General features: G+C 46.9%; 2 long non-coding RNA genes across 2 annotated transcripts in view; one reads left to right on the plus strand and one right to left on the minus strand.

Annotated features, from left to right (window-relative positions):
• LOC125754735 (uncharacterized) overlaps positions 1 to 13444 on the minus strand; it is a 333661-nt gene that overhangs the window by 269037 nt on the left and 51180 nt on the right. Inside the window, exon 2 of the long non-coding RNA XR_007409526.1 lies at positions 4931 to 5033. This is a non-coding gene — a long non-coding RNA (uncharacterized LOC125754735). The remainder of the gene's footprint in view (positions 1 to 4930; positions 5034 to 13444) is intronic.
• The window catches only part of LOC112652423 (uncharacterized), a 31109-nt gene that overhangs the window by 8294 nt on the left and 9371 nt on the right, over positions 1 to 13444 (plus strand). Inside the window, exons 2-4 of the long non-coding RNA XR_004813099.2 lie at positions 10752 to 10895; positions 11320 to 11825; positions 12973 to 13255. This is a non-coding gene — a long non-coding RNA (uncharacterized LOC112652423). The remainder of the gene's footprint in view (positions 1 to 10751; positions 10896 to 11319; positions 11826 to 12972; positions 13256 to 13444) is intronic.

The following is a 13444-nucleotide window of genomic DNA, read 5'->3' on the forward strand; positions in this document are numbered from 1 at the left end:
GGGAGCTGTGACTGTGCCAGGTCTCCAGGCCCACCATTCTTGGTGTGTTGCCGCCGCCGCCAGGCTTGATTTACAGCCTTAATGCTCCCTCGGTGCACCCGAGCAGCTCCCGCAGGCTGCACGAGACACGGAGACTGACACGAGGTGAGATTGAGCCTCTTTCGATGCAACTGCTTCCGTGAACGTCAGGAGCAGGGAGCTGAGCATCCTGTGCATGTGCAGGGCCGAAGGCAGCTCTCCAAGCCTGAGCAGCCCGTCAGCAGCGGGGGTTTCCGAGCGCCTCGCTCTCAGACCCCGCAGGGGCGGAAAGAAGAAGCAGCAGCAGAAGAAAATTCCAGAGGCTTTCCGACGGGGCTGACACATGCAGGGTTAAATAAAACCAGGGGTATGGCTGGAAAGCCCGGGGCCGCCTCCCTTCCCTGTTGAATACGTCGCATTAGCTGCAGCCCGAGAAAGCCGCATTTGTTATGCGGACAGCGTTCATTGTCGGGGGCTGATGGGGACGCGGTGGTGCCCGCCACACAATGAATCGGCCCTCTGAATACCCAACTGGGAAGCCACTGGAACCGGGGCGTGGCACACACCCCACCAGGGTTCAAATACCCCCGGCAGCCATAAGGCCGTGCTTTGTGACCGCCGCTGACTGTGCGCTATTTTTAGGAGCGGGCATTGAGAAAGGAAAGATGGGGACGGGGACAGCCGGGTGGCCAACAACAGGACTCATTTATGATGCGGTGGCTGCGGGCGGGGGTTGCAGGCCGCTTTCCGAGCCCATTTCCCATGCTCTGGAACGGCCTTTATGTGTTAGTCAATAATTTATTATGGGCCCTCCTGGTGAATGTTGGGAATTTCAGCTATTCTGAGCATGTGCCCTGCAGAGGGAATGAAAGCAAGGCTTCAGTGCGCCCAAGAAAGCAAGGCACAGGGCTCCGGGGACAGTGCCTCCGCGCCCTTGGCGTCGGCCCGGAGGACCCGGTGACACAGGCCAGCGCCCGTTGCTGAGAACGCGGCGTGCGGCAAGCGGGGAGCTCCAAGTGGCCGCGGAGGGCACGTGGATGGTGCCCAGAGGGGCCGAGGGGGGCAGGTTCCCCCACCGAGCCGGGCAGCCAGGCAGCTTCCAGCGTCGTCCGCGCTTCCTCTTGTTCCGTTCCACGGGTGACCCCTGGGGAGGAAGCCGGCACTCATTCATCAAGCCTTCGCGGGCCTGGCACTGCCTCATGTCCGGGTAACACAGACGGCTCTTCTTCTCGAGGGATGCGAATCCCTCCAACAGGCTGTGGGCCCACCCATCCCGGAGGCCCATCGTGTCATCTGTAAAGCCCCGAGGACTTGGTGTCCCGCGTGCTCTCCGTGGGTCGACTCCACCTACAGCATTTCCCCCAAATGCGATTTCTCTCCCATTTTGGGACATGATGGCAAGGAAAGGCTTCTGCGTCTCCGAATCCCCATTGGAGGCTCAAGGCTTGGTTCTGCTGTAGGAACAGACCCTACGGGTCACAGGCTTGCTCCGGGGCCGTGAGGTCAGTAGTTGTCATCTCAGTAGGGCTTGGCCTCCTTCAGAAAGGCGCAGGGGAACGGAGACCTCGGAAGGGGATCTCAGGTCGGGGACAGTGCGTCCCGGCTGAGGTTAGCTCTGGTTTGCAAAATCGCCGGAGGTCAGGGCGTTGCTGGCATCTGGGCGGTTGAGGCCTCGTCTTCCGAGGTGCGGATGGCTGCCTTCCGAGCAGGTGGGTCGTCTCCAGGTGAGACCGCGGCTCGCGAAGTGGCTGCTGTTGAGTCCCCGCCGGGCTCAGGGCCTGCCACTGCCCAACCGAGCCGTACTGACCATCCGGAAGCCGTTCTGCAAGGGGCTGACTTCTTCCCAGTGCTCCCCGCAGGCTTCCCGGCTCCCACAGGCGCCCACGCTGTCTCTGAGCTTGGGCCACTCGCAAACCTGCCTGGGACTGCTGACAACGGGAGAAGATGCGCTAACGACGGCCACCCCGGGCCCGGCCTTTCCGAGGCACGTCCTCCAGGCAGCCTACGGTCAGCAGCCACTCGGCACGAATGTGTCTGTGGGAGAGAAACACGGAGAAAGGCCCCGAGCGTTCCGTGTGCCGTGGGACTGGGCAAGGCATTTGCAGAGCGTGAGATCTGGGTGCATGCACCGAGTCAGAGTTGGGGGTTCCTCCAGGACGCCTCTCCCGCGATCAAGCACGTGAGCATTGCCTCTGAAAAGTGAGCCCCGAGGCCCCTCGTCGAAAGGCAGCCCCGCTCTGTCGCTCGGGAAACTGGGGGCAAGAGGGATCCTGCGAGCGCCGCACGGAGCACAGGCCTCTTACTCCTCTGGCCATTACGGGCCACGGGCTCAGCGGTGAAGCCATGAGTGGGCTCCTCACGCACGGGATGCCGGATGCAGCTGCGCTTTTCCATGAAGGATGCAAGCACCATGGGGCCGCGAGCACAGGCTTCTCGGCTGCATCCCTGGAACCGTCACCCGGCAACGGGTGGTCTCGGCCTCGTTCCACGCTGCGGTGGCTCCTCTTCATGGCTTGCACGGGGACCGGGGGTGCCCACGTCATCCGCGTCCAATGCCGCACATCCCCAGGGGTGCGAGTGCTGGATCATAGCAGCAGACCCGATGCCCGAGCTCAGGGCTGGCCGCCTCGTCCTCCTGGAATCGGATGCCATGCCTGGGGCACAGCAGGAGACCAAGGGACTGGCCCTGTGGGGACACCGACTGTAAGACGAGGGACACAAGTGCCACGAGCAGTCCCTGCTCAAAGGGGCTGCGGGCCTCTGCTCGTTGGGGGGCCCACTCGGTCTGCGTCAGGCAGCTCAGAGGGTGGGAGCCCCCTGGAGCCTGACCCTGGCTTCACCAGGTCATTTGCTAAGGAGCCGTGATCGACCCTCACCTGCAGGCAGGTAGGCACAGAGCTCCCTGCCACCCCAGTGACCCTGACTTCCTGGAGCACGGTCTCGGTCAGGTCGGCGCCTCGTGCCCACAGACCACGGCGTGAAAACGAATGTGCCATCTGTGTAGACATGCTTCTCTTTTCCCACAATCTCTGGAATAATCTGAGAATGGGTCCGTGAGGGAGCGATCGCCCAGGCCCTGAGACAGGCGCCAGGATGGGCGGGAGACGTGGGGCCAGTTATGGCAAAGAATCGGACGCAAAAGTGAAGGTGGTGGCCTCACTGTCTTCCACATACACCAGCCACAAGCCGGGGGCTCCCTGCTACACTCCCTAAACTTACTAAACCGTGACACTGCATCACCTGCAGTTTTATTTTGCCTTTCTTTCAAAATTCCTCCACTCGGCAAATGCCTCACCTACAAAACTCATTCGCCAAGTACCAATTACCTGGGGCGCGTTTGCAAGAGATCCGTCATTTCCGTATCTGAGCATTCCTCTGCAAGTTTTATTTCCCTCGTTGATGCTTCCCGTTGTCAGAGAAATGGACCCTTCCGGAACCTTCACTGTGTTGTGTCCCGGGAGGGTGTTCTGAGCTCACACACAGACAGGGGAGTTACCTAGTGATCATTGGTTGCATGGGAAGGAGTCTGTCAACCAATGATCACTAGGTAACTCCCCTGTCAAAAAATTTGCTTTAAAAAAAAATTTTGCCTTCCACTCCTTAATGTTATAAACGTTTGTTTTCCCATCGCTGTCTTGCCTTGAGGCAAGAAGGAGCAACATGGCAGACGCCTGAATTGTAATATGCTTCCATCACAGCTTCCCCGGCACTCCCCTCAACCAAAGAAAAAAACCCTAAAAACTTTATAAGGAAGACCATTCGTACATAGGACAAATTGGCCAGCATCTCTTATAAACGGATGTGGGTTTGATGCCAAGGCACTAGTTGGGCTCTGGTGTCCTACCCACTACACGCATCTCTCTTTCGACGCAGATTCTGCGTGATGTAAGCACAACACGTCTTGCTCACGTCCATCGGGCGACGTTCAGGGTCTTTTCCCCTAAAGCTCATCCACCATTTAAAGCCTGAGCCAAGATGGAACCATGTTCACAAACACTCAGCTCACTGTTCTCGTCCTTTCTAAGACCCCACACCACTTAAGGTGTCAACGCAATGCCATTCCACTTTTCATTCACTTCTTCAATACCCGTTTATCAATCATCGAGTATGTGTCCAACCAAAGGCTCGACCCCAGGCTCGACCCCATACCAACAGGGAGACCGAGATACTCAATGCCTGGCTCTTAGAGTCTAAAATCTCGAAGCAGAGAGACACACAGGTCTTTTTATTAAGATCATGAGTCCCCCTTCAAGGCGAGTGACATCTACTATCTTACATAGGTCACAGCTTCTCTACGTGGAATTCCCAGCAGTGTCTTAAAGAGAGAGAGAAAGGAAAAAATAAAGAAAACGACAAGAGTAAGACACTGAGTGAATAATTCCAATGACCATGTATAGATTCTTTGCAACATCACCCATCCTTCTCTGTTGACAAAAGTCACACAGTGCAGATTTTAGGTATTCCAAACATTCTTTGCTTCTTCGAGTCTCTACCAACTTCCATATGGGGCAGGAATGTGCACTGCTCTCTTCTGGACACCGGATTAAAGCATCTAATGTATTCTAAAAGCCGAGCATTGCTCACTGGCCCAACTGTGCCACATTGACTGGCCCTTATCTCCAGCCCACATTCAATACATCCCTCTAATCTGTGGGACTTGTTCCTCAGGATCTTGTCAAATATCCCCACCATCTCCTAGATCTTGTTAGGTAGAAAGATACTCGTTATATTCCTCTCAAAACCCATGGTTTTTCTCAACTTTCTCCTCTGTACCATGATGAACATTTCCAGCAGATGCCCCATTTACGTCTTGAACGTTCTCTCCCTAACCCATCCCCCTCCAAGGTTGATTTACACCAGATTATAGCATCAGCCCGTCGGCAGGGCACTGGTCAAATTTCACGCGGATTACCTGCTTTGTGTGACGTCACCTCGGTAGACGGGCCTCAGAAGCGATTTGGTGGAGAAAAATCCACTGGAGAATCAACCAACATGGAATCAGAACCGTGAATTACCTAAAATAAAACACAACGTAAATCATGACAAGAGAACATAAAACTGCTTGCTCTGGCCGCAAACCTGTATCCTTTGGACCTCGGGCTGCTTGCTGAATATAAGCTGAAAGGTCTGTGTGTCTGCATTTGTAGCTGTGAGCACCGATAACAGATCCCCCAGCAAAATACATCACATTCAGACCTCTTTATTGAGGTAGACGTCCAGGGAGGAAATAGAAAGTTTGTGTCATTGTTAGAATCTCCCCATTGCTTGGTCTCTTATTACCCTGTTGTGTTTTGCTTTTTTGTGCTATGGAATACTATTACTTTTGTTTTAATTCTGTGACATTACTGGTGAAGCCAATCCAATGGACAGGACCGAAGAGTAGCAGAACACATCACCCCAAAATGCGCCACTTTACTATACAGATTATTTTGAGTTGTGGCCACTTGAAAACCAGCAGATGGACGGAGGGGTTTTCCATGAACTTACCTCATCTACCTAAAGACACTTCACCCCAAAGGAATTCAACTGTCGTCAATGCCCTCTCCAGGACTATCATCAACCACAAAGACGGTCTCCTGTCACAGGAAAGGAGATTCGACCCCAGGCCCTGGCAAATTTTGCCACAAACTGTCATGCCTCCACCTGTTCTTCCAAGGGCCCAGTCGTCTTTCCTGAACTCATTTACTCTCCCCGCCTACATCCTCCTTCCCTTCGCCTATTCAGATTCCAAACTCTAAAGCCACTTCTTTGGGTTTTCCATTTTTCCCGGGGTATCCCCCATGTATACAGGAGGTAGACGTGTTAATAAACTTGTGTGAGTTTTTCCCTTGTTAACCTGCATTTTAATTATACGGGTCTCAGAAGAAAACTCGGAACGGTAGAAGGAAAATTATTTTTCTTCCACTACACAATCCTTTATGTAACTGTAGGTAATTACTTTTCCCTGAAACTCTTTTACACAATTTCCTAGTGTTTATAGGATAATAACCTCAGACTACAAATGAAAACATAATTTCTTGTTTGTTGAGGATGGAACGGTGTGGCCATCGATGACTTTCTTTTAAATGTCTTTGATACTTGACACACCTTGCCTTTGGTACTTGAATGCGATGTACACTTATGCTTAAATTGTTTACACTTTAAAAATCATTAGACTCAAGGATTATCTTTATAGTTACCACCAAAAGCTTGTGAAAAGTTACATTTATGAATCTTGAAGCAGACCAATGTTTTACTAACACTTTGGCTACTACACTTTTGTTCTTAAAGCCTGTGCTTATCACAGAAAGTAAAACCTAGTTTGCATATAACCTCAGGGTTTTTAAAAAATATTATCTTAGTTCATAACAAAAGCATTAAACCTTCATTCAGTGAATATTTGGTGAGCACCAACTGTGTGTTGATACACATTCTAAGTGAAGGTACAGGGCAGTGATAAGGACAGGTAATGTCACATTCATGCAGCCTATTCATACAATAAACAGATAGGTGAGCAAAAATAATTTATGCCACCATGCTGTTTTGTGTATTGGAGAATGCAAAACAAAGAGATGGGATGGTCACAATGCCCCAGAGATTCAGAGTGATTCTGAGTTGGCCGGTAGGGGTGATAGTGTCGACAAGTGGTGGGGGAAGGTTCCCCAAGGTTCCCCAGCAGAGATGACACTCAGACTCTCTGGATGATGACAGGGGCCCGGCAGATGCAGAGTCTGGGGAAATGGGCTTGTCGATAATAGGACAGAAGAAAGGACTGTCAGTTGGAGGCTAACAAGCAAAGAGGGGAGCAGGAAGATATGAAGCTCAAGAAGTGAGCAGGGGGCAGGGTCACTGGGAGCCTTGGGGTCTTGGGAACAAGTCTGCATGTTAGCCTGGGCTTAATGGGAAGGCTTCGAGGGTGTTAAGGCGAGATGTATTTTTGCCAAAAATCATTCCATCTGCAGTTGTGAACATAGAGTGAGGGAAGTGTGAGAGGAAGCAGCAAGAGACAGACTAATGCACTGGTGTAGGAATGAGAGCTCAAGGCCTTCTGGCTAGAGTGACAGTGGTACCCAGACAGAACATAGATGGGGCCAGCAGGACTGAATAACAGATTGTATATGGGATGTGAGGGGAGGGAAAGAATCAGGAGGTCTGATAGGCTTTTTGTATATTTAACAAAGATGAGTAGATAGATGATACACAAATGGTAGGTAGATGATAAATAAGTGATTAATAATTTGGTAGGTAGGTAGATTGATGATAGATAATAAATAGTTGATGCATAGATTGATGAAGGATGGATGGTGGAATGGATACAGGGATAGATAGACAGGATGAACGGATGGTGTAATGGATGGATAGATAAATATGTACATAGATAAGATGGATGGATGTATTATAGGTGGATAGATAGATGATAGGGCGAGCTCTCAGTAAGTAATTTGTTTTTTCCTTTCTTTATGGTATGTGGATAAAAAATTTCAATGGTTCTCTCCATTTAACAAGAAAGTGACTGAAGAAAATTATTGGCATTTTGACTTGGTCTAAGTGAAGCTAGTTTCAGCTAAATGGCAAACTACTCTGTGAGAAAGTCACTCATTGCTCAAAGAAAGAATGAAAAAGAATAACTTACTTAAATTGAGAGTGTACCCCAATGGGATCCCCCTTTCCACTGACAAATGGCAAAGTGCCAGCTAAAGCCTGAATGTGTGAATGTGGACTGAACCTCATGGCCTTAGAAAAGCTAGTCAGCCCTGAAGAAGACTTTCAGCCACACTGACTTGCTTATCTAGAAAAATCTAGAAAAGACAGACTTTTCTAGGATCTTTTGAAGGGTACCCTGCTTTGAAGGGTAGCTCGCTCTTTTTCTTCCTTTCCTTTCCTTTCCTTTCCTTTCCTTTCCTTTCCTTTCCTTTCCTTTCCTTTCCTTTCCTTTCCTTTCCTTTCCTTTCTTTCCCTCTTGTTCTTCTCTTATTTTCTCTCTTTTTTATTTTACTATAAATATCTTTGAATTCCTCCAGAACCTAACTTTAGATTTTTCACAAGTTGGGTGCAAGACACTGTGCTCCTAGCACAATCTGACAGAGTGTGGTGTCTGGGGTTGAGTCCTGCAGGAAGCCGACTAAGAGGGTGATTAACAAGCACAAGGTTCATCAGGATCTACATGTGTGAAAAGAAAGGGACACAAGCAAGATTGCAGACAGGGCGAGGTTAAGAGCACGGAATATAGGATGCTTCTAAAAGCTGGAAAGACAAGGACATAGATCCTTCCTCATGTCTCCAGAAAATACACAGCCTTGCCAGCACTGTGCATCAGACATCTGACCTTCAGAATGGAGAGCCTGCTTCTCCCTCTCTGCTGCTCCCTTCTGCTTATGTTCTCTGTCAAATAAATGAAATATTAAAACAAATAAGAAGAACAGGGTGGATCACCATAGTAGCTACTCTGAATTCCCTTCTGTGGGAAGAGAGTACCCGCCCCTAGAATCATAATCAGATTATGCAAAGTGCAGAGGGGTCAGACAAGTGGGGACTGCAGGCAGGCTACCTGGACTTTCTCTGAAACATGTATTTAGAAGAAGGTCTCAGCTTACCCAGTTTTGCATACCCTACTGAGAAATATGAAACCTGAAAGCTAATCATCATCTCCTTCCAGAGTAAGGATTATTTATTTATTCCTGAGAACTTGTTTATTTATTCCTGAGTCAGTGGAATTGGCCATCCGCAGTAGGCTCACAAAACGGTAACTCCCAAATATTCAATCCTGTTCAAGAGGATTTCCAGCAAATCCCATTTCTTCCATCTCAGCTACATTTCTAGGATTGGCTGTAGGGTCGTGTAGATAGGATTTGTGTGGCTTGTCCCTTCTTTTGCTCTTGAGAAGAGCCACAGCTCCACTGTCCAGGACATCCGAGAACCATAATGCCATCTCTGGGAATCAGAGAGCCCGACTGGTAGTCAGGAGGACCACGTCCATGAATCTAGAGGCATGTATCTTCTCTTACACGTTCATTAATGAGCCCCTCTCACATTCTAGGCACTCTTCCTGGCTTATATTATTTAGTTATTGCTGTGTGACAAATCATCCCTGAACACAGCCACTGAAAACATCAAACACTGATTATCTCACAGCTTCTGTGGGTGGACAGGCCAGATGTGGCTTGGCTGGGTTCCTCTGGCTCAAGGTATCTGATAGGCTTGCAGCCCCTCTGTTGGTCAGGGCTGCCGTCCTATCTGTGGCCCACTCATGTTGTAGGTGAGTCTTGGTCTCTTCTTTCCTGAGCCTCTCTCTGCATAGGGTTTCCTCACAGCATGGCGGCTGGGGTCCCTCAGGGCAGGTGCACGCACAGTAGGTTGTGTTGTAGGAGAGGAACGTGCAGTTAGGGAACCTAACCTGAATACTTAGAATGGGTGGTCAGCCTCTCTGATCTACCCTCTCATGGAAGACATTATTAATGAAGTAATAGCGAGTAAGTAAACTGGCTCCTTACCTGAGAGGAGGACACAATCTCTGTCTTCCAAGGCTATTAGCTACACAAACATCCCTGAAAGACATTCCAGATGGAAAGCTGTCAGTACCTCTGCTTGTAATACATGCAAAAATGCAAGAGACTCCAGAAGAATGCTCTCCCCACATCTTTTTAATATGATGTCTTGAATAAACAATCCAATTATTGAGAGGTATAAGAGAGCCTATAATATGTCAAAAAGTGAGACACAATGAATCTCAGTCCCCTGGGGGAAATGAGGTGAGAAACTCCCCAAGGGTGAGTCTCCTTCCTGGAAATTAGACCTTTGCTATTCACACCATTATGTTTCAGTCCTGCTTTCAACCTTTCCAGCACAATCCTAAAAGAAAATTGATCTTCAGACAACTCAGGTGCTTTCAACTGTGAGTCATCTTGACCATGTGAATTGTGAAGTTAATTGCTACCATAACCTCCCTGAAAAGAAGTGAAGTACCGTGATTCAACACCATTAGCAATCCCAAACCAAGGTCATATTCCTTGCGAGAGTGCCTGCCTTCTGGACCATAAGAAGGCCCTGAATGGAAGACCATTATGGTACCAAATGTGACACTTTTTATAACATTAGAGATGCCTGAAGGGTAGAAATTGAAAATAGTTTTGTTTTAATTAGGTTCAAAATGGGTGTGTGTTTGTGTGCATGTGTGTTTATGAGCAAGTGTTTATCAGCAAGTTCCTACCTTATGAGTGATATTATGGACTTCATGATTACTTAAGGGCAGTCAAACTGTGGACCAGAAAGAATAAAGAAGAGGAAAGATGGAAAGTTTCCTGGTCAATACGGTAAAACATTGTATTGTGTGCCTTTCATTTTTCTATTCGGTGAGTTTCCACAAATTATCTCAACGTCCTTACCTGATGGCCACAGAATGGAGTAAAGAATTCAGTGTAAAACAAGTTATATTTTATAGTTTATGAATCAGTGGAGCATATGACTGTTTCTGGATTGTAGACTTGTGTGTGTGTGTGTGTCTGTGTAATCTAAAACAGAACAAGACGGAGAGATGGAGAGATGGGGGTAGGGGAAGAGACTCTAAGGAAGGGCAGGAAGCCATATATCATTCTTGACAGTCACCTCATCTGAGCTTTCAGGAACAAGCTACAGATCTGACAATGGGTGAGATGTGGCCAGTAAAAAGGAAGCATTTATCCAGATTGTTGGAAGTGTTCACCATGTGGCCCTGTTGGGTACATCACAGACGGTATAATCTCTGGTGCCTCTGACAGAAACCATTTGCACTCTATTGGATTGGGGAAATGATGTCCAACCTAAATCAAGAGTTAACTATGGAGAAGGAAACCATTATTAAACTCTAAGAAGAATTATGCCAAAACAAAGAACTCTACAACTTTAAGAGACTTCCCCTAAAGGTAACTGTCTCTCATTTTATTTTTTTTCCCCCTAAAGGTAATATTAGTGGCCATGCTCCTAAGCGTGGTCATGGTAGCCCACACACTACACTACACATTGGTGATGGTGCCAAATTATCAAAGGAAATCACTGGACCATATGCAATGGAAAATTTGAATAAAAATGATGTGTCTCTGGCTCCAGACAGAGAACTGAAAGTATCCGCTCTCACTGCTGTAGCTATGCTCAAGCGGGCTGAGATGACCCCTGCCCTGTGCTATTCACACCCTCACATAATCCTGATCTACAGTACCAGGACGGGTTTGTACAGCCAGTAGGACTCTACTGTGTGTGCAGGGCTGGTGTATGCATCCCAAAGTTAGGTCGTAAAATTAACTACGGTTTTCTCTTTGGTTCACTTGTCTTGGTTCACTCATTCTGCAGAAAGCCAGTGGCTGTCTTGTGAGCCCAGTGGAGCAGGATGCATGGTTTAGAGCTGAGGCTTCTTCTGACACATCATAAGGACTGAAGATGTGCAGCTAACAGCCATGCGAGTGAGCCATCCAACATGCACGTCCTCCAGCCCCACTCAAGCCTTCAAAGCACCGCAGCCCCAGCTGACAACATGAGGTACCCTGAGCCACAAATGCTCAGCTCAGCCCCTGACGGATTTCTGAGCCATGGAAGCTGTGAGAGCGTGAATGTGCGTTACTGCGAGATGCTACATTTTGTGTGCATTTGTTACACGGCATTGGATGCCTGAGTAATATACATACCAACGCCATCTTCCACTGTGGGAACAAAAGGAAAATATGGAGACTATGGCTGAGATGAGAAGCATCCAGTCCAAAAATGTCGACATGGTTTGACGCCGGCGTTGAATGGGATCAGTGTCAAGGACATTGATAGTACACTGCTATGATATATCTCATTCCCTGGCAACTCGTCAGGTACCATAATCTCATTCTTGCAGAGATTATAGTCAATATGTTAAAATACAGAATCTTCCTAGATGATCGTATTAAAGCATAAAAGAGTTCGTTTTTTTCATTCCTACACGTCCATGTTCATATTTGAGAAAAAGATGTAATTAATCAGATTTATGCTTGCACCAGACAAGCTTATTCTAAGGTTTACAAGCAGAGAAAACTGCAAAAAAAAAAAAAAAAAAAAAAAAAGTCAGTGAAGTTCAGGGAAAGAAATTCAGGTAATTAAAGGGGGAAATGATGCCTCACAGGTATTAAATCATATTTTAAGCAATAGTAATAAATATACAGTTGACTCATGAACAACATGGGTTTGAATTACATGGGTCCCCCTTATATATTATAATATATATAATACCCCCTTATGGCATTTTTCAATGAATATACTCAATAATTATTTGTGTACAGTATGTAATGTACAGGTATATTTGTACATGGCATTTGTATATAATATATATTGAATATTACAATATATGTTGACTATATCAATAAATATACAATAAACAAATGTTTACAGTACTATAAATGATTTTCTCTTCCTTACGATTTTCTTAATCACATTTTCTTTTCTCTGGCTTATTTTATTGTAAGAATATAGTGTACAGTAATACAACATACAAACTCTGTGTTGATCGACTGATTATATATTACCGGTAAGGCTTCCTGTCAACAATGGGCTATTAGTAGTTACATTTTCGACTTTTCGAGTCAAAAGTCATAGGTGGATTTTTGACGGTATGGGGGACTGGCACCCTGAACCCCCCATGTTGTTCGAGGGTCAACTGTAGTTTGCTTCTGGCTCACAGGCTATGACAAGACTACTTAGGAAATGATAGTTTATAGCAATGAAATTTGGATATAATTTAAATGTCTATGGGTGGAATAATGGTTCCGTGAATTACGGTATACGTTCTCAATAGAGTGCGTGTAAGCATTTAAAAGGATGAATCATCTCAGTATAATTATGGATCCATCTTCCAGGGATCCTTTATGTGGATAAATTAAGATTTAAAACAGGTGACCTAGAGATGTTGCATGTGATTAGCTGATACACTTTACCCTTGCTCCTACGAAAACAGCCGTGAGCTTCACAGGGACGACTCTTTCCTAGGGCATTTGATTCTGAAGTGGCCTGAAGGAGGTAGTGGAAGTGTGGGCTTGTGAGGCGATTATTTCAGTGGCTGAATTAAACCAGACTCTTTTCAGAAGAATTCAAAACGAACATGGCTAAACATGCAAAATAAACACAGGATCTTCAGACATAACGACGTCTAGCTTTGAAGCATGGTTTGAAGATTTTCATGAGGCCTTCCTTTCTACGTATTCAAATGCAATACTACAACTCCAAGATCAATAGCATATTTGGCTATCAAACCAGTCTTGCGATAAACAGGGTAAGACTCTCTCTCTCTCTCTTTTTAAGTACCTAGGGAAGAGAGTAGAAATGTGTATTGATTTTTTAAAAATGCATCCCTACTCCTTAAAGTTCAAGACTGTAAAGTATTCGGCTCTAAAGCTATGATTCCCTAATTGTTCATAGAGCATCTATTGATATGGTTTTAATCCTAACTCTTTTTTCTTAT

Source organism: Canis lupus, chromosome X (genome assembly GCF_003254725.2).
Source record: "Canis lupus dingo isolate Sandy chromosome X, ASM325472v2, whole genome shotgun sequence".
Classification (NCBI taxonomy): domain Eukaryota; kingdom Metazoa; phylum Chordata; class Mammalia; order Carnivora; family Canidae; genus Canis; species Canis lupus.